Source organism: Rhinoraja longicauda, chromosome 17 (genome assembly GCF_053455715.1).
Source record: "Rhinoraja longicauda isolate Sanriku21f chromosome 17, sRhiLon1.1, whole genome shotgun sequence".
Taxonomy (NCBI): Eukaryota; Metazoa; Chordata; class Chondrichthyes; order Rajiformes; family Arhynchobatidae; genus Rhinoraja; species Rhinoraja longicauda.
In genome coordinates, this window is record NC_135969.1 from 1,706,966 (window position 1) to 1,734,102 (window position 27,137).

General features: G+C 43.0%; 1 protein-coding gene across 7 annotated transcripts in view; it reads left to right on the plus strand.

The window, feature by feature from the left end:
- The window catches only part of ptpdc1a (protein tyrosine phosphatase domain containing 1a), a 293,396-nt gene that overhangs the window by 210,641 nt on the left and 55,618 nt on the right, over nucleotides 1-27,137 (plus strand). The gene's annotated exons all lie outside the window — the stretch shown is intronic.

The window sequence follows — 27,137 nt, forward strand, 5'->3', positions numbered from 1 at the left end:
TCATCCCGAGAGAGAGTGTCTGTCACACCTCTCTTTGAAATTAAACCTTGAGTGCTGCCCTTAAAATTTGTACTATAAACATCCAGGCAGCCATAATTGATCAGAATCTGAACTTGACTAATTACGTAAATACATTAGCTGCAGGCGTCTAGGAATTCTGCACCAAGTGATTCACCACCTGACTCCCCAAAATCTTTCCACGCAAGACATAAGTCAGGAATGTAATGGAATACTCTCCATGTCTGGATGACTTCAGCTCCAGCAACTTGATGCCAGAACATAGCTGTCTTCCTGCATGGCACACCACACACCATTCTACACTGTTACTCCTTCTCTCTACTATTTGTACATTGGCTAGTGTACTTACAATCTGAAAATTAAATTGCCTCAGCATCACCTTCTTGAGATGAATGGGGTTTAAAGATGGGTCTTGCCAGCATCAATCACAAAATTTTTCATAGAAGTGCTATAATTATATTTATGCTGTTAACAATTTTTAACATCAGTTTTAAACTTTAAAATTCCCATTTTTATTGCAGAAGTACATCTGCTGTTCAGCTTTTTGTTTGGCCCACCACAGCTGTGTTCTGCCCACCACAGCTGTGTTCTGCCCACCACAGCTGTGTTCTGCCCACCACAGCTGTGTTCTGCCCACCACAGCTGTGTTCTGCCCACCACAGCTGTGTTCTGCCCACCACAGCTGTGTTCTGCCCACCACAGCTGTGTTCTGCCCATCAACAGAATGATCCCATTTCCTAGAAAGTGTTGTGTTAGGATTGCTATGAAACCACACTCCTGATCTAGAGCATGCATGGTAAAGATAGTTCAGTTGAGTTGGTAGGAAATTTGCAGCTACGAATCATCGAGAGAGGCGTGAGAACGTTACAATTATATTTGAATTATATTCACAAAGAAAAAATACGTTAAAACTTTAGTGGAGAATCTGAAAGCTTTTTATGTAAACTAGTATTCCCTGAGTGGATTATGCAGCATGTACTTCACTTGACTTGGCTGAGTATTGGAATCATTCATGTTTTGACCATTTTGTGACACTGTTTCATGTTGCATTTTAGTATTTGTGGTTTTCGCAGTTGAACTGAACATTGTTTTAATTGCTCGATTCCAAATCTCCCTGCATAATTTACAACCTTTTAGTTTTGAGATTTAAAAAGTTGAGGCACAAACCCTTTGTTCTCATAGTGACCAACAATGAAATTAAATGTGGTAATATTACAACTCTATAGGAATTAGGACGAGGGATGGAGAAATATTGCCATTATCTTTGCTGACCTAGTAAACTTTTAAGGCTCTGAACATTTCCCTGGGGAAAGATCTTGAATTGGATTATTATGTTGTATACTAGTAATCTAAGCAAACTTTAGTATGGCCAAAAAGCCTTAAAGATTTATATGTTATTGCCAAAATGAAATAAACTTCATATTTGCAAATTGCACCATTTTTTGTAAGTTTAGGTTAACAATATTTTTTACCGGTATGCACATTATAGAGTGTGGCCCTTTTGCCAGATGAACACAGACAGCACTGGGTAATTATATAAACTACTGTATATGGTGGACATTATTGTTTCTTTTTATTCTTATAATAAATGCTGGAAACCTTCCAAATTAAGTGTATAACCTTTTGTCCGGTGAGATTTTTGTGGCTTTTATATAGATTAATTCTCTATACAGACCAACTGACTTGGGTTTTTATTTACAAACACATCATTAACCTCATCGATTATCTACTTTATTCTAGGAACCCATTTTATTTAACATCAAGTAGTGATTTGTATCAATGTTTAATGCCATCACTGAATTTTCTTAACTGGAAAACAAGGCGTGCTGAATGGTTTAATATTGGATTGGTGAGGGTAAGAGAGAATAGAGAACAATTATATAATCTGAGCTCTATTTTCATTAAAACCACAAATCCAAGATTTAAGGAAGCAAACTGCTGAGCAATGAATTTACGTGACTTTTGAACGAAACAGTGCAGACCTTGTAACATATGAAAATGAACAGGGGCTTAATTTTTCCTGTTCCTGATAATGGCTTTCCCTCTATGGCCTTATTAATTCAGAATTTTACATAATTATAATTGCTTGTTTGACCCTTCTTAATGCTATATCCAAATCTAGAATTGGGCAATAAGTTTCTGACATGCAAACTCGCGAGATTGACTGAGACCTCCCTGACTGTTAACTGTTTTTACTATTAAAGCAAGTTGCGGACCTGAATAGAAAGGAAATTCTTGCAGTACTGTGAGTAGAGGTAGGTCATTTAAAATTGCTTAATATTAGTAAGTGGTTGACCTGCGCTTCCTGTATGTTAAATTAGCACACTGTCTAGTTAAAGGGAAAGGAATCTGGATAAACAAGTAATCATATCTGGTAGAAAAAGTAATGCATTGTGTAATTCGAACATCTGCTACTTGTAATGTTTTATAACAAGAAACAGTTATGGCTGTTTAAGGAAAGGTTTTTAATTAATTTCTTTTCAGATTGGTTGGACCAATCTTGATTGTAATTCTTAGTTCTAAATATAAGATTTGAATCACTCAAAGGGAAAAGAACTGGTAGTTTTCCAGAAAAATGTTCCAGTTTGAGATTGTGATTTATAGCTCTTTGATGCAGGATAAAATACCATTCTTAAACCAGTTATTGTGAACATAGAATAGTACAGCACAGAAAATGCCCGTGTCAAACATGATTTCAGGTTAAACTAATTTCCAATTTAGTAAGCCATTCAGTGATCTACAGTGCATTCAGAAAGTATTCAGACCCCTTCACCTTTTCCACATTTTGCTACGTTACAGCCTTATTTTAAAATGGATTAAATTCATTTTTTTATCATCAATCTGCACACAATACCCCATAATAAAAAGGCGAAAACAGGTGTTTAGAAATTTTTGCAAAGTAATTAAAAAGGAATAACTGAAATATCACATTTACGTAAGTACTCAGACCCTGTGCTGTGACACTCAAAATTGAGCTTATGTTCATCCTGTTTCTATTGATTATCCTTGAGATGTTTCTACAACTTGATTGGAGTTCACCAGTGGTAAATTAAATTGACTGGACGTGATTTGGAAAGGCATACGCCTGCCTATATAAGGTCCCACAGTTGACAGTGCATGTCAGAGCAAAAACCAAGCCATGAAGACGAAGGAATTGTCCGTAGACCTCCGAGACAGGATTGTGTCGAGACACAGATCTGGGGAAGGGTATAAAACAATTTTTGCAGCATTACAGGTTGCGAAGAGCACAGTGGCCTCCTTCATTCTTAAATGCAAGAACTTTTGAACCACCAGGACTGTTCATAGAGCTGGCCGCACGGCCAAACTGAGCAATCGGGGGAGAAGGGCCTTGGTCAGGGAGGTGACCAAGAACCCGATGGTCACTCTGACAAAGTTCCTCTGGGAAGATGGGAGAAACTTCCAGAAGGACAACAATATCTGCAGCACTCCAACAATCAGGCCTTTATGGTAGAGTGACCAGACGGAAGCCACTTCTCAGTAAAAGGCACAAGACAGCCCACTTGGATCCCCTGCATCTTAATCTTCTAGGTCAGCCATGAAGGACTTTATCAAATGCCTTACTAAAATCCAAATCGGCAACATATACTACTGCCCTACTCTCATCGATCACCTTCGTCATCATCTCAAAAACATCAATCAAGTTCACGAGACTTCACCTGACATAAACAACACCATGCTGACTGTCCCTAATTAAGCTTCCTTTCTTAAACAAAAGGAACAACATTGGCTCCTCTCCAGTCATCCAGGTCCTTGTCCGTGGCAGCAGAAGATACAATGATTTTCATCAAAACCCTTGCAATCTCCTCTCTTGTCTGTCTCAATAACCTGAAATAGGTCCATTATGCCTTGGGTATTTATCCACCTTAATGCTCTTCAAAAGCGCCGACACCACTTCCTTTTTGAACCCAAGCTGCCTTAGCGTATTAGCATTCCCCATAGTGATCTCGCTGTCCTCCATGTCCTCCTCCTTGGTGAATACAAATGCAAAGTACTCATTTGTATCTCGTCTATAATCTGTGACTTTGTGTAAATGCACTCCTTTATCCTTGAGCAATTCTACCTTCTCCTTGGTTATCCTCCTATTTTTAATGTAGGTATAAAAATCCTTGATCCGATTTGCCAATTATTTCATGTCCCCCTTTTGTCCATCTGTTTGCCCACTTGAATTCTTTCCTGCTCACTCTACATTCCTCATATGTCCTGTCTGATGTCATCTTTCCAAACCCTACATATAATTCCTTTTTCTTTTTGACTAAATTTACAATCTCTTTGCTCATCCAAGATTACTTTATTGTGCCATCCTTATCCTTCTTCCTTACTGGACCATGCCATTCTTGTACTCTGTCGGAGGGAACTGCAGATGCTGGTTTACACTAAAGATAGGCACAAATGCTGGAGTAACTCAGCGGGACAGGCAGCATCTCTGGATAGAAGGGATGCTGCCTGTCCCGCTGAGTTACTTCAGCATTTTGTGTCATTCTTGAACTCTAATCTACTGGCCTTTAAATGATTCCCAGATGTCAGATGCCAATTTACCCAATAACAACTGCTTCCAATTTGTTCTCCCGAACTCTTGACTAATAATGCTGTAATCTGTTTTACCCCAACATAGTACCTTCCCCCAAGGTTACAGACGTGCCTTTATTCATAACTATTTAAAAACTTATGGAGATGTGATCACTGTTCCCAAAATACTCGTCCTTTGAAACACCAGTCATCTGGCCAGGCTTGTTTCTGAAGAAGGGTCTCGACCCGAAACGTCACCTATTCCTTTTCTCCAGAGATTCTGTCTGACCCACTGAGATACTCCAACTTTTTATGTCTACTTGTTTCCAAGTGTGGTTCCACCCTCAAGTTGCACTACTTGCATACTGTTTCAGGAAACTATTTTGGATATTCCAAACAAATTCTGCCCCATCTAAGCCATTTGCACTTAGTAAGTTCCAGTCAATATTGGAGAAGTGAAAATCGCCTACAGTGACAATCTCATTGCTTTTGTATTTTTCTGTTCTCTGTCTACATAACTGTTTCTCTATCTCCCACTCGCTATTTGGAGCATACAGTACAATTCCATTGCAATGATTGCACCTTTCTTATTTCTAAGAAGTTCTACCCATGTCGCCTCAGTGGACAAACCCTCCAGTACATTTCTGAATGTTGCCATGACATTCTCCCTGATTAGTAAAGCAAATCCTCCACCTCTTTCACTTCTCTATCACGTCTGAAACATCAAAACATTGGAACATTGAACTGCCAGTCCAATCCCTCTCACAACCAAGTCTCTGTAATGGCCACAACGTCATAATTCCAAGCGTTGATCCAGGCTGTAAGTTAATCTGCTTTATCCAGTATTCTCCTCAGTTGACTCAATGGTCATAACCTCTACCTTTTCATTTGTCCTTCCATTTGCTGACCTTCTACTCTGGTTCCCACCCTCCTGTCACTCTAGTTTAACCCCTTCTGAGTAGCACTTGTGGAAGAATATTGGTCCACCTCCAGTTCAGGTGCATTCCATCCTTCTTTGTAAAGGTCACCTTTGCCCCAGAGATCTTGATGGTCCAAAAATCTGAATCTCTGCCCTCTGCAGCCACTCCTAAGCCACGCATTCATCGACCATATCCCCTTTTTCCGAATTTCACTTGCATGTGATGCTGGAAGTAATTCAGAGATTACTACCCTGGAGATCTTGCTTTTTAACCTTTTGCCTAATTCCTTGTATTCTTTGCAGGACCTCATCCTTTTTTCTACATCTGTCATTTGTGCCAATGTGCACAATGGTGTCTTGTTGCTCACCCTCTCCCTTAAGAAAATCCTGCAGCCACTCTGAGATATCCTGGACTCTGGCACCAGGGAGGCAACACACTAAGCTGTAGTTCCATAAGTGGCCAAAGAAGCTCCTGTCTGTCCTTCTAATTAGTAGCTGCTATGAACCGGTCCTGCTGAGCCGGATGATCACATCGCACAGTGATCCGGCACAGATCTACTTGCACTTTATTCTGTTTTAAAACTGAATAACACAATAGCACGACAATTTTAGGCCCACCTTACTCACCGTCGTCCCTTTGGTGCTAATGGAAGAGGTTTCATTGAAATTGGTGTTATATTTTTAAAGTTATTCACATTTTAAAGTTTAAATCTATCTCCAAGGGAGGGAGGAAGGGAGGGAGGGGGCTAGAGGGGGAGGGGGAGGGGAGGGGAGGGGATAGGGAGGGGGGGGGGAGAGAAGGAGGGGGAGAGGGAGGGGGAGGAGAGGGTGTTGCACCAATGCAGGAGAGGTTTGGGCCCTAGAGGTTTGGTCTAGTAGTGTTTAAATTCCACCAGTCTTCTACCTTAACTCTTGCAGTAAACTGGCAATTTGCAGTTTGTGCTTGGGGGAAGAGGAACAGCACTGAAGCATCCAGTGACTGCTGATGGCCAGAGATCCTAGGGTGACGGAGGAACTGAAGGAAATCCACATTAGGCAGGAAATGGTGTTGGGTAGACTGATGGGACTGAAGGCTGATAAATCCCCAGGGCCTGATGGTCTGCATCCCAGAGTACTTAAGGAGGTGGCGCTAGAAATTGTGGACGCATTGGTGATCATTTTCCAATGTTGTATAGATTCAGGATCAGTTCCTGTGGATTGGCGGGTAGCTAATGTTATCCCACTTTTTAACAAAGGAGGGAGAGAGAAAACGGGAAATTATAGACCAATTATAGACCAGTTAGTCTGACATCAGCGGTGGGGAAGATGCTGGAGTCAATTATAAAAGACGAAATTGCGGAGCATTTGGATAGTAGTAACAGGATTGTTCCGAGTCAGCATTGATTTACGAAGGGGAAATCATGCTTGACTAATCTTCTGGAATTCTTTGAGGATGTAACTAGGAAAATTGACAGGGGAGAGCCGGTGGATGTGGTGTACCCTGACTTTCAGAAAGCATTTGACAAGGTTCCACATATGAGAATAGTGGGCAAAATTAAAGCACATGGTATTGGAGGTAGGGTACTGACATGGATAGAAAATCAATTGACAGACAGAAAGCAAAGAGTGGGGATAAATGGGTCCCTTTCAGAATGGCAGGCAGTAACTAGTGGGGTACCGCAAGGCTCGGTGCTGGGACCGCAGCTATTTATAATATACATTAATGACTTGGATGAAGGGATTAAAAGTACCATTAGCAAATTTGCAGATGATACAAAGCTGGGTGATAGTGTGAATTGTGAGGAAGATGCTATGAGGTTGCAGGGTGACTTGGACAGGTTGTGTGAGTGGGCGGATGCATGGCAGATGCAGTTTAATGTGGATAAGTGTGAGGTTATCCACTTTGGTGGTAAGAATAGGAAGGCAGAGTATTATCTGAATGGTGTCAAGTTAGGAAAAGGGGACGTACAATGAGATCTGGGTATCCTAGTGCATCAGTCACTGAAGGTACAGCAGGCAGTGAAGAAAGCCAATGGAATGTTGGCCTTCATAACAAGAGGAGTTGAGTATAGGAGCAAAGAGGTTCTTCTGCAGTTGTACAGGGCCCTAGTGAGACCGCACCTGGAGTACTGTGTGCAGTTTTGGTCTCCAAATTTGAGGAAGGATATTCTTGCTATTGAGGGCGTGCAGCGTAGGTTTACTAGGTTAATTCCTGGAACGGCGGGACTGTCATATGTTGAAAGACTGGAGCGACTGGGCTTGTATACACTGGAATTTAGAAGGATGAGAGGAGACCTTATCGAAACGTATTAGATTATTAAGGGGTTGGACACGTTAGAGGTAGGAAACATGTTCCCAATGTTGGGAGAGTCCAGAACAAGGGGCCACAGTTTAAGAATATGGGGTAGGCCATTTATTACTGAGATAAGGAAAAACTTTTTCAGTCAGAGAGTTGTGAATCTGTGGAATTCTCTGCCTCAGAAGGCAGTGGAGACCAATTCTCTGAATGCATTCAAGAGAGAGCTAGATAGAGCTCTTAAGGATAGCGGAGTCATGGGTGTATGGGGAGAAGGCAGGAACGGGGTACTGATTGAGAATGATCAGCCATGATCACATTGAATGGCGGTGCTGGCTCGAAGGGCCGAATGGCCTCATCCTGCACCTATTGTCTATTGTCTATATCGCCAGCGACTGGAATGCTGTCCTAACCTCCGATGTTATCTTTGTGGAATTTGCATGTATTCATGTTTTTTTTGTCCCGCCCCCTGACATCAGTCTGAAGAAGCGTGAAACAGTGGACAAGGAGAGTCCAACAGCGAATTAGGACCTAAAGATAAAACACTACTTTTTCATCGAACAGAGGATTATGGGGTAATGAAATGGAATGGTCCAGAAATCTAACCCTGCTAACTTGAAATGTGCAATTCTAAAAATACTAATTTAGAGACCACTGAGAGATTAAACGAAACCTAAATGGCATTTAAATATATAGATGCATCAAAATTTGATGCATTTCAGATAAACTTCAGATAAAATTTCAGATAAACTTCAACGTCATCTACAACTTCAACTAGTCATGGAGTCTCATAGCCTCAATCAGAGACACAGGCCCCTTCAGCCCAACTCATTCATGCTGGCCAAGATGTCCCATTTAAGCTTTCCTATCCATATACCTGTCCAAATGCCCTTTCATATGTTGTTATTGTAACTCCCCCATAGAGCATAGAAGAGTACAGCATAAGACTCGGCCCTTTGGCTCACAATAACTGTGCCAACATGATGCCCAGACCATCTTTTATCTACCTGTGCATAATCCATATCCTTCCATTCCCTGTATATCCATATGCCTATACAAAAGCCTGTTAACTGCCACTATTATATCTGCCTCAACCAGCAACCTCGGCAGCACCTTCTGGGCACACACCACCCTTTGTGCAAAAAAAAAAGTTGCCCCGCATATCTTCTTTAAACTTGGCCCCCTCACCTTAAAACTGTGTTCTCTGGTATTTAATTTTTTCATCCTGGGAAAATGGTCTGACTCCACCCTATCTACACTTCTCATAATTTCATATATTTCTATCAGGTCTCCCCGTGACCTCCAGCATTCCAGAGAAAACAATCCAAGTCAGTTCAACCTTCAGATACAAAAGTGGATGGTATTGCAGATAGTGAAGATGGTTGTCAAAAATTGTAGTAGTGTCTAGATTGGTTGGCCTGGTGGGCTGAAGGAATGATTGATAGAATTTAATACAGAGAAATACGAGGTGTTGCATTTTGGAAAGTCTAACATGAGCTGAACATACATAGTGAATGGTAGGGCTCTGGGGAGAGATGTAGAGCAGAGGGATCTAAGACTGCAGGTACATAGTTCCTTGAGGGTGGCGTCACAGGTAGAGCCAGGAAGGCTTTTATCACAAAGGCGTTCATCAGTCGAGAGTATTGAGTATCGAGGTTGGGAGGTCATGTTGTAGTTATACAAGACATTGCTGAGGCGGCATTTAGAGTATTGTGTTCAGTTCAGGGCATTATGTTATCGGAATGATGTAAAGTTGGAAAGAGAAGATTTACAAGAATGTTGCCAGGACTCGAGGGTTTGCGCTTCAAGGAGAGGTTGAGCAGGCTGGAACTCTTTTTTTGGAGCACAGGAGGATGTGGGATATTCTTATAGAGGTGTACAAAATCACGAGAGGAATATTGTCTATTGTGTATTGTCTATTGTCTATTGAATAGATCAGGTAGACGCAGAGATTCATGTGGACAGAGTCGGGGAATCGAGAACCAGAGGACATAGGTGAACGGGGAAAGATTTAAAAGATTTAATAGGAATCCGAGGCGTAACTTTTTCACATAAAGGGTGGTGTGTGTATGGAACGAGCTGCCTGAGGAGGTAGTTTAGGCAGGGACTATCGCAACGTTTAAGAAACAATTAGACAGGTACATGGATAGGACAGGTTTAGAGGGATATGGCTCAAATGTGGGCAGTTGGGACTAGTGTAGATTGGACATGTTGGATGGTGTAGGCAAGTTGGGTTGAAAAGGCTGATTCTATGCTGTATGACTCAGTGAGTCTCCCCATAGCGAATGCCCCCAAATCCAGGCATTATTCTGAGGGTCTCTGAACTCCAACTGGAATTCCATCCTGACCTACCATCTACCTCATTGGAGATCCTTGTACATTAATTAGACTTTACTGGACGTTATCTTGCACTAAACATTATCCCATTATCGTGTATCTGTGCACTGTGGATGGCATGATTGTAATCATCTCTTCAAGCGGTGTTCTAAAGATGGTCTCGACCCGAAACGTCACCCATTCCTTCTCTCCAGAGATGCCGCCTGTCCTGCTGAGTTACTCCAGATTTTTGTGTCTACCTTCAGTTTAAACCAGCATCTGCAGTTCCTTCTTACACATTTCGTAACAAACAAACTTGCATGTCTTTGGAATGTGAGGGAAAACCAGAGCACCCGGAGAAAACCCTCGGGAGAATGCACAAATGCCATACAGGTGAAAGAGTTAACACAGGCAGCACCCATGGTCAAGATTGCACCTGGGTCTCTGCTGCTGTACGTTGCAGCTCTACTACTGCTGTATACTTCACTTTTTTTCCAGTTGTGATATAAATTGTGATTATTGACTTAAAATATTAACCATAATTCTCTTTCTACAATTACTGCTCAAAAGCCGAGCATTTTCTGTTTTAATTGCAGATTTCCAGCATTTCTGGTATGTTGCTTTCAGTAGTGTCAGTGTTGCAGTTGAACAAAGGGGACTATGAAGGCATGAGGGAGGAGCTAGCCAAGGTCGACTGGAAAGGGATCCTAGCAGGATTGAAGGTGGAACAGCAATGGCAGGAATTTCTGGGCATAATCCGGAAGACGCAGGATCATTTCATTCCAAAAAGGAAGAAAGATTCTAAGGGGAGTAGGAGGCAACCGTGGCTGACAAGGGAAGTTAGGGATGGACTAAAACTAAAAGAAAAGATGTATAACACAGCAAAGAGTAGCGGGAAGCCAGAGGATTGGGAAACCTTCATAGGACAACAGAAGGTAACAAAACGGGCAATACGGGCTGAAAAGATGAAGTACGAGGGGAAGCTGGCCAAGAATATAAAGAAGAACAGTAAAAGCTTCTTTAGATATGTTAAGAGAAAAAGAGTAGCAAAGTCAAATGTGGGTCCCTTGAAGGCAGACACGGGTGAAATTATTATGGGTAACAAGGAAATGGCAGAAGAGTTGAACAGGTACTTTGGATCTGTCTTCACTAAGGAAGACACAAACAATCTCCCAGATGTACTGGAGGACAGAGGATCTAGGGGGTAGAGAAACTGAAAGAAATTTTCATTAGGCGAGAAATAGTATTGGGTAGACAGATGGGACTGAAGGATAATAAATCCCCTGGGCCTGATGGTCTGCATCCCAGGGTCCTCAGGGAGGTGGCTCTAGAAATAGTGGACGCATTGGTGATCATTTTCCAATGTTTAATAGATTCAGGATCAGTTCCTGTGGATTGGAGGATAGCTAATGTTATCCCACTTTTCAAGAAAGGAGCGAGAGAGAAAACGGGGAATTACAGACCAGTTAGCCTGACTTCGATGGTGGGAAAGATGTTGGAGTCAATTATTAAAGAGGTAATAACAGTGCATTTGGGTAGCAGTAAAAGGATAAGTCCAAGTCAGCATGGATTTATGAAATGGAAATTATGCTTGACTAATCTTCTGGAAATTTTTGAGGACGTGACAAGTAAAATGGATGAAGGGGAGCCAGTGGATGTAGTGTATCTGAACTTTCAGAAAGCCTTTGATAAGGTCCCGCACGGGAGATTGGTGAGCAAAATTAGAGCACATGGTATTGGGGGTAGGGTGTTGACAGGGATAGAAAATTGGTTGGCAGACAGGAAGCAAAGAGTAGGAGTAAACGGGTCCTTTTCAGAATGGCATGCAGTGGCGAGTGGAGTGCCGCAAGGCTCGGTGTTGGGGCCGCAACTGTTTACCATATATATTAATGATTTGGAAGAGGGAATAAGAAGCAACACTAGCAAGTTTGCAGATGACACAAAGTTGGGAGGCAGTGTAAACTGTGAAGAGGATGTTAGGAGGCTGCAGGGTGACCTGGACAGGTTGAGTGAGTGGGCAGATACATGGCAGATGCAGTATAATATAGATAAATATGAGGTTATCCACTTTGGCGGCAAAGCAAGGAGGCAGATTATTATCTCAATGGAGTTAGGTTAGGTAAGGGGGAGGTGCAGCGAGACCTGGGTGTCCTTGTACACCAGTCACTGAAAGTCGGTGTGCAGATACAGCAGGCAGTGAAGAAAGCTAACGGAATGTTGGCCTTCATAACAAGAGGATTTCAGTATAGGAGTAAAGAGGTTCTTCTACAGTTGTATAGGGCCCTGGTAAGACCGCATCTGGAGTATTGGGTACAGTTTTGGTCTCCTAATTTGAGGAAGGACATCCTTGTAATTGAGGCAGTGCAGCGTAGGTTCATGAGATTGATCCCTGGGATGGCGGGACTGACATATGAGGAGAGATTGAAAAGACTAGGCTTGTATTCACTGGAGTTTAGAAGGATGATAGGGGATCTTATAGAAACATATAAAATTATAAAAGGACTGGACAAGCTAGATGCAGGATAAATGTTCCCAATGTTGGTCGAGTCCAGAACCAGGGGCCACAGTCTTAGATTTAAAGGGGAGGCCATTTAAAACTGAGGTGTGAAAAAACTTTTTCACCCAGAGAGTTATGAATTTGTGGAATTCTCTGCCACAGAGGGCAGTGGAGGCCAAATCACTGGATGGATTTAAGAGAGAGTTAGATAGAGCTCTAGGGGCTAGTGGAATCAAGGGATATGGGGAGAAGGCAGGCACGGGTTATTGATTGGGTCGATCAGCCATGATCACAATGAATGGCGGTGCTGGCTTGAAGGGCCAAATGGCCTCCTCCTGCACCTTTTTCTATGTTTTCTATGTTTCTATGTTTTTGCAATCTATTGTTATGACTACCACTCTGAGATTAGACTGGATGGGTTTCAAAGGATGTTGGGAGTGAGGGAAAAATGGGATGAAATTGGGTGGGTTATTAAACGGTGCAGTGGGTGAAGGAATGTAGGATAAGACTGAGTGAGGTATTAAAGGGTATGGGGAGCAATGGGAGAGTGGGAATAGACTGAACAGAGCGATACTGTGGTGCACAGCTAGCCCCACAGTGGCTGGGACCCAGTTTGATACTGAGCTTGGGTGCGATTTGTGTGGAATTTGTACTTTCTCCCTGTGTCTGTGTGGGTTTTCTTCTGGTGTTCTGGTTTCATCCCACAGCCGAAAGACATTTGGGGTGGTAGGTTATTGACCTTTTTAAGTTGCTCCTACTGTGTATGTGAGTGGTAGAATCTTGGAGGAATATGGGGAGAATGAAAATAGGATGAATGTAAATGACTTGTTGGTCGACATGGGCGCAGTAGACTGAAGACCTGCTTCCATGCTGTAAGCCACTATGGTTCTACGACTCTACTGCTAACGATGCAGTAATCAATGGAAACTATCAGCGCATGCCTTCTCACACAGTTTAAACACCTCTATTAATTTGCCTAGAACGCTGGACATCAAAGATTAGTGTAAATTCTTGTAATCACCTGGCAGTTCTTGCGTTGTACAAAAACATAATCATAATCATCATCATAATCATAATCATACTGTATTAGCCAAGTGTGTTTTGCAACATACAAGGAATTCAATTAGCCATACAGTCTTACCAATAAAAAGCAACAAAACACACAAAATACATTTTAACATAACCATCCGCCACAGCGACTCCTCATGTATTTTGGGAGAAAAACAGTGTTCCAGTGTCACCCAGTGACGAGAACTTGAAACTACACACAAATATACAGTCTTTAATTTTATTAAATACTAGACCAAGTGGGGCCCAATCCTCTCCTGCATTGGTGCAGCACCCTCTCCTCTCCTCATCCCTCCCCCTCCCTCTCCACCCTCCCCCCTCCCCCTCCACCCTCCCCCCCTCCACCCCCCTCCACACTCCACCCCCCTTCCCCTCCCCCTTCCCCCCCCACTCCATACCCCTCAATCCCCTTATCCTCCCCCTCCCTCACTCCCCCCCTCCCTCACTCCCCCTCCCTCCACCCCCCTCCTTCCCTCCCTCCATAGGAGATAGATTTAAACTTTTAAATGTGAATAACTTTAAAAATATGACACCGATTTCAATGAAACTTTTGCCATGAGCACCAAAGGTGGGCCTAAAATTGCCGCGCTATCACCTACCGTTTTGGCTGTAGTTCAGGAACAAACAAACAAACGAGAGATTTAGTATATAGATAGGAAAGTACATATTATGGTGGTAGGGGTGGCATCTATAACAGTTAAAAGGCATATCACAGTCACTTCTGTAAATAATAACTAATTGCACTCTTACAAGATTTAATGTAAGAGCAAGATGACATAATTCCAATGCAATCTAACTAATTATTTTTTTAATGGACTGAACCTTGGTAGATTTGAATTATCAGCCCCAGTGGCATAGATGATGGGAAAGGGTGAATTTATAAGGAGATTTCTGCTGGGTTTCCTTTTACAAGTGATGTGAGCCAGTACAAACACATTGATATCTACAAACAGAGGCAAATGTTTGTTGTCTAAATGACAATTTTTGAATGAAGCGGTGGTTAAGGAAGCTGTGACAGCCTTTTAAAACCACTTTGATGTGTCTGTTAGTGTGTGGCATTTATAATGTGGCATTTAGCATTTATAATGCATAGGCTTGTGACCTTTATAATGTATGCTATTTTGTGTGGCAGTGCATTAATAGCAAGATAGTCAATAAACAGTTGCTGTAGATTGGCTGCGAGCATCATAGAGCAGAGAACAGTACAGCACAAAACAGCCACTTCAGGCCACAATGTCTGTGCTAACCTGATGCCAAATTAAACCGATCTTCTCTGCCTGTATGTGATCCATATCCCTATCTAAAAGCTTCTGAAACGCCACAATGTTAGCTGTCTCCATCGCTAGCCCTGGTAGTGTGCTCCAGGCACCCACAACTCTCTGTAAAGATCTTGCCCTGCACATCTTCTTTAAATATTGCCCCTCTCAACTTATAGCTGTGCCCTCTAGTCTTGGACATTTCCATCCTGGGAAAAAGGTTCTGACGGTCTACTCTAAATTGCCTCTCAATTTTAAATAGTTCTATCAGTCCTCCCGTCAACCTCTGACGCTACAGTGTAAACAATCCAAGTTTGTCTATTCTCTTGTATAGCTAATACCCTCTAATCCAGGAAGTATTCTGGTCAACCTCTTCTGTACCCTCTCCAAAGTCTGCACATCCTTCCTGTAATGGGCAACCAAACTGCACACAATACTGCAAGTGTGGCCTAGCCAAAGTCCTATGAAGCTGCAAATTTAATTTCAGATTCTTATTACCAATACCCCAACTGATGACGGCAAGTATACCATTTGCTGCCTTTACTACTCTATCCACTTGTGTTCCCAATTTCAGGGAGCTATGGAGTTGGAGCCCTAGATCTCTCTAAATCGATGCTGTTAAGGATCTTGCCATTAATTAGTGAGGGTGTCAAAGGTTATGGAGAGATGGCAGGAGAATGGGGTCGAGGGATAAATTGATCAGCCATGATTGAATGGTACTAGACTCAGTGGGCCAAATGACCTAATTCTGTTTCTATGACTTGTGAACTTATGAGTTTAGAAATCCTATCCTGAAGAATCCTCTCCAATAGTTTCCCTCGCATTGATGCGAGGCACACCGGCTTATAATTCCCTGGATTCTCTCTACTTCTCTTCTTAAATAAATGAAGAACATTAGCTGCTCTTAGACTAATGTTGGACAACATTAGTCTTCTTGGACTTCGCCTGTGTCTAGAGAAGATGCAGTGATCATCATCGAGGCTCCCGCAACATCTTCTCTTACGTCTCTCAATAACCTGACATAAATCCCTCGGGATTTATCCACAATGCTCTTGAAAAGACCCAACACCACCTTCTTCTTAATCTCAAACTTCCCATGCAAATGAGTGTTCTCCATACTGATCTCACTATCCTCCTGGTGTGTCTTGCTGAAAATATGCAACGTACTCATTTAGTATGGCGCCCATTTCCCCAGACTCCAAGCACAATTTCTCTCCTTTACCCTGGAGTCACACTACTTTCTCCCTGGTTATCAATAATCAATAGTCAATAGTGCTTTATCTGTCACATATGAAACAGCACAGTGAAATTCCTTTTGCATGTGTTACACATGCAGGTGCCGCCACTTTTAGTGCCATTATTTCAAGTCCAAAGTCCGGTCGGCTCGTCCTTCCCATCTTCGTGTCCTGGAGGTGTCTCCTGCAGCTGACCTTGAAAGCACCGGTGTTCACCCTCCTACCGGCCCACGCTTCTCACTTCCGACATCTGTAGCTCCCTCCTGGTTGCGCCATCCTACGAGCCTTCGGGCAGGTTCCCGGCCCCGTCAGTTGACGAGCCATTGAGTGGGGTCCCGCCGACTGACGGACCTTCTGGGCGAGTACCGCGGCCGTGGCACCTCGGGAAGGCCTCCGCTTATATTTAGTATAAGTATAAAAGACTGGGATTTTCTTTGATCCGACTCACCAAAGCCATTTTCACGGTCCATTTTGGCCCTTGTATTCGCCTGATTAGATTAGATTAGATTAGAGATACAGCGCAGAAACAGGCTCTTCGGCCCACCGATCCTCGCACATTAACACTATCCTGCACACACAGTAGGGACAATGTACAATCCACACTAATACCAGCCAATTAATCAACAAACCTGCACGTTGTTGGAGTGTGGGAGGAAACTGAAGATCTTGGAGAAAACCCACGCAGTCATGGGGAGAAAGTACAAACTCCGTACAGACAGCACCCGTGGTCGGAATCAAACCCAGGCCTCGGGCGCTGCAAGCGCTGTAAGGTAGCAACTCAACCGTTGCACCAGTTCTCAAATTCTGCTTGAGTTCTTTTCTCTTTTTTTTAATATTCCTCAAAGGCCCTGTCTGATTCCAACTTCTTAAACCATGGATGCGCTTTCTTTTTCTTTTTAATCTAATTTATAACCTCTTGTCATCCAAGGTTCCCTTACTTTGCCATCCTTATCCTTCCTCCTTACTGGAACATGCCTGTTCTGAACATTGATCATTTGGCCTTTAAACAACTCACACATGTCAGATGTGGACTTACCCAACAACAATTGCACCCAGTATACCGTCCCAAGCTCCTGCCTAATAACATTGTATTTTTGCCTTACGCCAATCTAGCACCTTCCTGCAAGGTCCAGTCTTCTTCCTATTCTAAACAATCGTATAACTTATAGAGTTGTGATCGCTATCCCCAAAATGTTTGTCCACTGAAACACCAATCATTATTTCCTAACACAAGGTCCAGTATGTTCTCTTCTCAGCTTGGACTAGCTACATACTCTTTCAAGAAACCTCTTGGATACATCTCACAAATTCTGCTCCGTGCAAGCCTTTGGCACTGAGCAAGCACCAACCAATATTGAGAAAGTTAAAATCACCCACTAAAACAACCTAGAGTAGACACAAAATGCTGGAGTAACTCAGCGGGTCAGGCAGCATCTCGGGAGAGAAGGAATGGGTGATGTTTCGGGTTTCGAAGAGTTACTCCAGCATTTTGTGTCTAGCTTCAATTTATACCAGCATCTGCGTTTTTTTTCCGACACTAAAACTTCCTTGTTGTTTTGACATTTTTCGGTAATCTGTCCACATATCTGTTCCTCCATCTCCCGCTTGCTATTGGGGGCTGTGGTATAATCTAATAAAAGTGCTTGCTCCTTTCTTATTCCACCCATATCAGACTCTCTGATCAGTAGTGCAACTCTTCCACCTCTTTTACCTTCCTCTGGATCAAGTCTGAAACATCTAAATCAGGAACATCGAGGTGCTAGTCACATCCCCCCTGCAAACATGTTTCCACAATGTCCACGACATCATAGTCCCAGGCATCAATCCAGGCTCTAAGTTCATCTACTGTCTCCACAATCCTTGCTTTGAAATAAACATATTTCAGCCCATCAGTTTCGCCACATTTCTTCTGCTGTCCTTTGAGACTTAGTTGTACTAACCTCTATCTTGCCATCACCTCTTCCAATTTCTGACCTACCACACTGGTTCCCACACCCCCTGCTGCTCTAGTTTAAACGTCCCCAAGTAGTACCAGCAAATCTCCCTGCAAGGATACTGGTCCCCTTCCAGTTCACATGCAACCCATCCTTTTTGTACAGGTCACCTCTGCCCCAGAAGAGATCCCAATGGTTTAAAAATATGATTCCTTGCCCCCTGCACCAATTCCTAATCTGCGCATTCATCTGACCTACCATCCTATTGCTACCCTCAGTAGCATGTGGCACCGGGAGTAATTTGGATATTAGTACCCTCGGGGCGCCCTGTTTTTAATCTTCTGCCTGGCTCTCAATAGACAATAGACAATAGGTGCAGGAGGAGGCCATTTGGCCCTTCGAGCCAGCACCGTCATTCAATGTGATCATGGCTGATCATTCTCAATCAGTACCCTGTTCCTGCCTTCTCCCCATACCCCCTGACTCCGCTGTCTTTAAGAGCTCTATCTAGCTCTCTCTTGAATGCATTCAGAGAATTGGCCTCCACTGCCTTCTGAGGCAGAGAATTCCACAGATTCACAACTCTGACCTCATGTATTTCTCCACAGTAAAAGTTTTTCCTCATCTCACCTCACCCCTTATTCTTAAACTGTGGCCCCTTGTTCTGGACTCCCCCAACATTGGGAACATGTTTCCTGCCTCTAACGTGTCCAACCCCTTAATAATCTTATACGTTTCGATAAGATCCCCTCTCATCCTTCTAAACTCCAGTGTATACAAGCCTAGTCGCTCCAGTCTTTCAACATATGACAGTCCCGCCATTCTGGGAATTAACTTAGTAAACCTACGCTGCAGGCCCTCAATAGCAAGAATATCCTTCCACAAATTTGGAGACCAAAACTGCACACAGTACTCCAGGTGCGGTCTCATTAGGGCCCTGTACAATTGCAGAAGGACCTCTTTGCTCCTATACTCAACTCCTCTTGTTATGAAGGCCAACATTCCATTGGCTTTCTTCACTGCCTGGCTCTCGATAGCCACTCTGCAGGATCACCTTCCTTTTCCTACCCATGACGTTTGTTCAGAACGACTTCTGGCTGCTTGCCCTCCTACTTGCAGTCTGCAAATGCTCGGAGACATCCTGGACCCTGGCCAGGGAGGCAGTGCACCATGCTGGCGTCTTGTTTGCTGCCACCAAATTTCCTGCCTGTGCCCCGAACTAATGAGTCTCCTATCACTATTGTTCTGTCTGCCTTTCCTTTCCCTGCCATGCCTCAGAGCCAAGATCACTGCTGCTGTTGCTGTTCTTCCCTGATGGGTCCTCTGCCACAAAAGTATCGATATCTGTTTGTCAAGGGGAATGGCCCCAGGAAATGTTTGCACTTTCTGCCTACTACCTCTCCTTTTAGTCACCCATCTACTTTGCACCTATATCTTAGGCATGACCACCTCACTGTAACTCTTATCTATGACGCTCTCACCCCCCCCAACCCCCTCCCCCACCACTATCCCCCCTCCCCCTCCCCCCCCCCTCCTATCTGGATAGAAGGAATGGGTGACGTTTTGGGTCGAGACTCTTCTAAAGATGTTTGGTCTTTGACCATCTTTCCAGTTTTTGGATCTGGTAAATAGTTTAGGGCCTCCATATTGGTTAAATAAACATTCTTAAATTGTAATTTTACTCTACAAATTGAGAGGGAGAAGGGAAAATCGGAAGTGTCAGTATTACAGTATAGCAAAGGGGATTACAGAGGCATGAGGCAGGAGCTGGCCAGATTTGACTGGAAGGAGACCCTAGCAGGGAAGACGGTAGAACAGCAATGGCAGGTATTCCTGGGAATAATGCAGAAGTTGCAGGATCAATTTATCCCAAAGAGGAAGAAAGATTCTAAGGGGAGTAAGAGGCACCCGTGGCTGACAAGGGAAGTCAAGGACAGCATAAAAATAAAAGAGAAGAAGTATAACATAGCAAAGTATGCTATGCAAACATAACATACCATAAACATAACATAGCAAACATAACATACTGACATGGATAGAAAATTGGTTGACAGGCAAAAAGCAAAGTGTGGGGATAAATGGGTCCCTTTCAGAATGGCAGGCGGTGACAAGTGGGGTACTGCAAGGCTCGGTGCTGGGACCGCAGCTATTTACAATATACATTAATGACTTTGATGAAGGGATTAAAAGTACCATTAGCAAATTTGCAGATGATACAAGGCTGGGTGGTGGTGTGAACTGTGAGGAAGATGTTATGAGGTTGCAGGGTGACTTGGACAGGCTGTGTGAGTGGGCGGATGCATGGCAGATGCAGTTTAATGTAGATAAATGTGAGGTTGTCCACTTTGGTGGCAAAACCAAGGAGGAAGATTATTATCTCAATGGTGTCATGTTAGGTAAGGGAGAAGTGCAGCGAGACCTGAGTGTCCTTGTACACCAGTCACTGAAAGTTGGCGTGCAGGTACAGCAGGCAGTGAAGAAAGCTAATGGCATGTTGGCTTTCATAACAAGAGGATTTCAGTATAGGAGTAAAGATGTTCTTCAGCAGTTGTATAGGGCCCTGGTAACCATATAACCATATAACAACTACAGCACGGAAACAGGCCCGTTCGGCCCTACCAGTCCACGCCGACCACTCTCTCTGACCTAGTCTCATCTACCTGCTCTCAGACCATAACCCTCCAATCCCCTCATCCATATACCTATCCAATTTACTCTTAAATAATAAAATCGAGCCTGCCTCCACCACTTCCACCGGAAGCCCATTGCATACAGCCACCACCCTCTGAGTAAAGAAATTACCCCTCATGTTACCCCTAAACTTTTGTCCCTCAATTCTAAAGTTATGTCCCCTTGTTGGAATCTTCCCCACTCTCAAGGGGAAAAGCCTACCCACGTCAACTCTGTCCGTCCCTCTTAAAATTTAAAAAACCTCTATCAAGTCCCCCCTCAACCTTCTACGCTCCAAAGAATAAAGACCCAACCTGTTCAACCTCTCTCTGTAGCTTAAGTGCTGAAACCCAGGCAACATTCGAGTAAATCTCCTCTGTACCCTCTCCATTTTGTCGACATCCTTCCTATAATTTGGCGACCAAAACTGCACACCATACTCCAGATTCGGCCTCACCAATGCCCTGTACAATTTTAACATTACATCCCAACTTCTATATTCGATGCTCTGATTTATAAAGGCAAGCATACCAAACGCCTTCTTCACCACCCTATCCACATGAGATTCCACCTTCAGGGAACAATGCACAGTTATTCCCAGATCCCTCTGTTCCACTGCATTCCTCAATTCCCTACCATTTACCCTGTACGTCCTATTTTGATTTGTCCTACCAAAATGCAGCACCTCACACTTATCAGCATTAAACTCCATCTGCCATCTTTCGGCCCACCCTTCCAAAAGGCCCAAGTCTCTCTGTAGACTTTGAAACTCTACTTCATTATTAACTACACCACCTATCTTAGTATCATCTGCATATTTACTAATCCAATTTGCCACACCATCATCCAGAACATTACAACAACCCTGAGGTTCTTACATCCTTCCTTAATCTGTCTACACATCTGATCCTCTATCTCCCACCTGCTATCCCATTAGAGTAATTACTCCTCTCTTATTTTTGAGAATAAAGCCTCAATAGATGTTCCCTCCTGTATATTCTCATTTTAACTTTAGTCCTCCAATCCAGGCAACATCCTGGTGATTCTCCTCTTTACCATTTCCAGCATAATTGCATCTTTTCTGTAGTGTGGCAATCAGAATCGCACACCTAGTGCGGCCTAATGAATGTTTTGTGAAGACGCAACATGATGGAATTGAATGCAGACAAATGTGAGGTGTTGCCTTTTGGAAAGTCTAACACGGGCAGGACCTACACAGTGAATGGTAGGGCTCTGAGTAGTGTTGTAGAGCAGAGGGATCGAAGAGTGCAGATGCATGGTTCCTTGAAGGTGCAGTCGCAGGTAGATCGGGTGGTCAAAAAGGCTTTTGGCACATTTGCCTTCATCAGCCAGAGTATTGAGTATAGAAGTTGGGAGGTCATGTTGCAGTTGTATAAGACATTGGTGAGGCCACATTTAGAGTATTGTGTTCAGTTCTGGGCACCATGTTATAGGAAAGAATGTTGTCAAGCTGGAAAGGGTTCAGAGAAGATTTACAAGGATGTTGCCAGAACTCGAGGGTCTAAGCTATCGGGAGAGGTTGAGTAGGCTGGGATTCTATTCCCTGGAGCGCAGAAGGATGAGGGGTGATCTTATCATATCATATCATATATATATACAGCCGGAAACAGGCCTTTTCGGCCCTCCAAGTCCGTGCCGCCCAGTGATCCCCGTACATTAACACTATCCTACACCCACTAGGGACAATTTTTTTTAAACATTTACCCAGCCAATTAACCTACAAGATCATGAGAGGAATAAATCAGGTAGATTGCCCGGAGTAGATGAATCGAGGACCAGAGGACATAGGTTTAAGGGGAAGAAGGAAATATTTAATAGGAATCTGAGGGGTATTTTTTAGGGTGGTGGGGGTTTACGAACAAGCTACCAGAGGAGGGAGTTGAGGCAGGGACTATCCCAACATTTAAGAAACAGTTAGACAGGTACATGGATAGGACAGGTTTGGAGGGATATGGACCAAACACAGGCAGGTGGGACAAGTGTAAGTGGAACATGTTGGCTGGTGTGGGCAAGTTGGGACGAAGGGCATTTCCACACTGCATCACTCTATGATGTCCCAACTCATATTCTGTGCCCTGTCCAATGAGGGCATAAAATATAAGAGTTGGGATGCCATATTGCCTTTTTTACCATCCTATCGGCCTGTGTTTTCACTTTCACAGAACTACTATGGGATTGTACCCTGAGTTCTCTCTGTTCATTAATAGTCCTTCAGGCCCGACTATTTACTATATATGCCTTCCCTTTGTTTTACTTCACAAAATGTAACTTTCATTATTCCATTATATTACATACTGTGTGGAAGTATGGGGAAACACCTACAAAACTACCACTAATTCAATCTTTATATTGCAAATAGAGCTATAATAATTGTCAATAAGGCTGGCTATAATGACCCAACCAACCCATTATTTATGAAATCATATGCCCTAAAATTTATGGGCCTAATAGAGATTAATACTCTACAAATAATGTTTAGGGCAAAAGAAAGAATACTTCCTGACTGTATCCAAGGTTTGTTTTCAGTGAGGACGAGCAGGGATCCACTCAGGGGAAATTATATGTTTGAAAAAAAGAGGGTAAGAACAAATGTGAAAAATAGACGTGTGACTGTTAAAGGGGTCAATTTATGGAATAGTTGCAACAATGAATTAAAAGAGTGTAGTAATATGTGTAAATTAAAGGAAATGTTCAAAAACATTATATTTGAAAGATACAAAATATGTGATCAGCACTGAGAAATGACTGACATGACAGAAATGATGGTTCTTGACTATACTTGTGTTTCTTTCTATGTTTTGTGTATCTGCTTCTGACTTATGATGTTGTGTTTTTAAATTATAATATTGTTACGTATTAAGGGAAGGCACAATAAGCTTTGGCTTCTGCCGACACCCTTTTCTTCGGTCAGAAAATATCATGTGTGATTATATTGTTTTATTTTTCATACAGTGATTTTGCGCTATTTAACTTTCACAACTGTATGGTCAATCTGTTGTATTGTATTGACCGGGAAATAAATAAATAAAATGTAAAAAAAACCAAAAACAACAAAAAAAAAACTCCTTGCACTTGTCAGAATTAAATGCCATCTGCCATTACTCTGCCTAACCTTCCAGCTGATCTTTATCTAGCTGAAGCCATAGACAAGTTTCTTAGTCGTCCATGTCATCCACCTCCTACATTCACATCTAAATCATTAATATACATATCCCAAACATCTATGTTGCAGATCCTTGCGGTGCGCCATTGCTCACGGACTTTCAATCAGGGAAGCATCCCTCACCACCAAGCTAAATTTTTAAATTCTAATTTACCAGCTCATCTTGGATCGCAGGTGCTTAAATCTTCCGGATCAGCCTTCCGTATAAACCTTTGTCAAAAGCCTTCCTCATGTCCATGTCCTGCATCAATCTTTGAAAGTGTCTCAATCAAATCAGTGAGACGGGATTTAACCCTGCACAAAGCCATCGCAAATCAGTCTTAACCTTTACAAATGTACATCAATCCTGCCCCTTAGAATTTTCTCCAATAATTTCCCTACCAGTGATGAAAAATGCATCCAGTCTGTCGATAGGTGGCTTATCACTGCTGCTCCCCTTAAATAAAGAAATAGCATTAGTTGTCTTTCAGTCTTTGGATACACCCGTGGATAATGAAGATGAAAAAACTGTCAGGGCCCCCACAATCTCCTCCTTGATTCCCATAATAGCCTGGGATATTTGGCCCTTCTGCAGTCCAAGATGTCTAACAACCTTTCCTTCATAATATTGACATTCTCAAGAATTTCAACACACCCTTCCTGAGCTCACTGTAGAACAGGAAAAGGGCCCTTTGGCCCACTATGTTTGTGCTGAACATGATGTCAGTTAAACCCAAACTCATCTGCCTGTACATGATCCATAATCTAAATATCCATAAATTCATAAGTTCTCAGAGCTGAATAATGCTATTCGGCCCATCGTCTACTCCACGATTCAATCATGGCTGATTTATCTCACCCTCCTAACCCCATTCTCTTGCCTTCTCCCCATAACCCTCGATACCCATACTAATTAAGAATCTGTCAATCACCACCTTCAAAATATTAATTGACGGCCTCCACAGCCTTCTTTGGTAATTAATTCCCTAGATTCACCACCCTCTGGTTATAGAAATTATTCTTTATTTCCTTTCTAATGGTACATCCTTTAATTCTGAGGGTATGGCCTCTGGTCCTAGACTCTCCCACGAGTGGAAATATCCTCTCAACATCCACTCTATCTGGGCCTTTCACTATTTGATAGGTTTCAATTAAGTTTTTGGGAATCCTGTACTAGCACTGCTAAGTCAAGAGTCAAGAGTGTTTTATTGTCATACTAGACCAAGTGGACCCGTTGGGGCCAAACCTTTCCTGCATTGGTGCAGCACCCTCTCCTCCCACCCATCCTCCCTTCTGCCCCCTCCCCTTTCTCCCCCTCCCCTCTCCCCCTTCCTCCCCGCCCACCTCTCCCCCTTCCATCCACCTCCCCTCTCCCCCCTCCCTTCTCCCCCTCCCTTGTCCCCCTCCCCTCCCCCTCCCCTCCCCCCACTCCACCCCCCTCAATCCCCCCTCATCCTCCCTCCTTCCCCTCCCTCCCTCCCGCCCCCTCCCTCCACCCACTTCCCTCCCTCCTTCCTCCCTCCCCCCCATCCCCAGTAGATAGATTTAAACTTTAAAATGTGAATAACTTCAAAAATATAACACCGATTTCAATGAAACTTCTTCCATTAGCACCAAAGTGACGACGGTAAATAAGGTGGGCCTAAAATTGTCACGCTACCGTGTACCATTTTGGCTGTAGTTCAGGAACAAACAAACAAACAAACAAACGAGAGTTTTAGTATAGGGATGTTCCAGATAGAACAATGAAATTCTTACTTGCTGCAGCACAACAGAATATGTAAAAATAGTACATTGTAGACAATATGATAAACGACAGAAAAAAAGTTCAGTGTGTGTGTAAACACACATACTCACAAGTACACACACATATCTATATATATATATATATATATATACACACACATATACTCAAAAAACAAACAACAGTAGTGTAATAATAATAATAATAGTCTCTTGTAGTTCAGAGCTTATTTGAGGTTGTAGTGTTTAATAGCCTGATGCCTGTTGGGAAGAAGCTGTTCTTGAACCTGGATGTTACAGTTTTCAGGCTCCTGTACCTTCTTCCCGATGGCAGGGGTGAAATGAGTGTGTGGCCAGGGTGGTGTGGGTCTGTGATGATGCTGGCTGCCTTTTTGAGGTAATGACTGAGGTAATAAATCCCTTCGATGGTGGGGAGGTCAGACCTGGTGATGGACTGGGCAGTGTTCACAACATTTTGCAGTCTTTTCTGCTACTGGGCATTCAAGTTGCCGAACCAAGCCATGATGCAACCATGCAAACAATGCTCTCTACTGTACACCTGCAGTAGTACGAGAATCCTCTCTGACATATTGAATCTCTGTAATCTTCTCAGGAAGCAGAGGCATAATCTTCTCAGGAAGTAAAGTCCCATTGCACCTCTGATTTCTGAATTCCCTCCCCATTTAGAAAATAGTCTACACCTTTATTCCTACTACCAAGATGCATGACTCCACACTTTGCTACGCTATATTTCTTCTGCCACTTTTTAGTCCACTCTACCAACCTATCCAAGTCCTTCTGCAGAGTCCCTGATTTCTCTACACTATCATCCCCTCCACCTATCTTTGTGTCATCTGTAAACGTCATTAGAAAGCCTTCAATTCCCTCGTCCAAATCATTGATATACAACAGAAGTGGCCCTAGGACCGATCCCTGCGGAACACCACTGGTCACTGGCAGTCAACCAGAAAAAGACCCCTTTATTGCCACTCTTTGTCTTCTACCATCCAGCCGACCTGCTACCCATGCTAGTATCTGCCCTCTGATACCCTGGGGTCTCATCTTCTTTAGCAGCCTCACGTGCGGAAAATCCAGGTAAACCACATCCACTGACTCTCCTTTGCCTATCCTGCTTTTTATTTCCTCAAAAAATTCCAACAGGTTCGCCAGACAAGATCTCCCTTTCACAAAACCATGCTGACCGGCCTAGTTTATCATGTGCTTCTAAGTACTCAGAATCTTCATCCTATGCAATGGACTATAATAATCACATCCTCTATAATGAACATATAACTATGTTCCACCCTCTTTACCATACAAATGAGAATTATTTATTTAGGACCTTGCCCACATCCAATGGACCTTTTGGTCCATAAGGGGACCCACTCTTTCCCTAGTTACCCTCTGGCTCCTAATACATAGTATTTTTTTCCTGGGATTTTCCATTATTTTGCTGTCCAATATATTTAATTGCCATTTTTGCTCTTCTAATTTCTTGGTAAAAATCCACCACTTG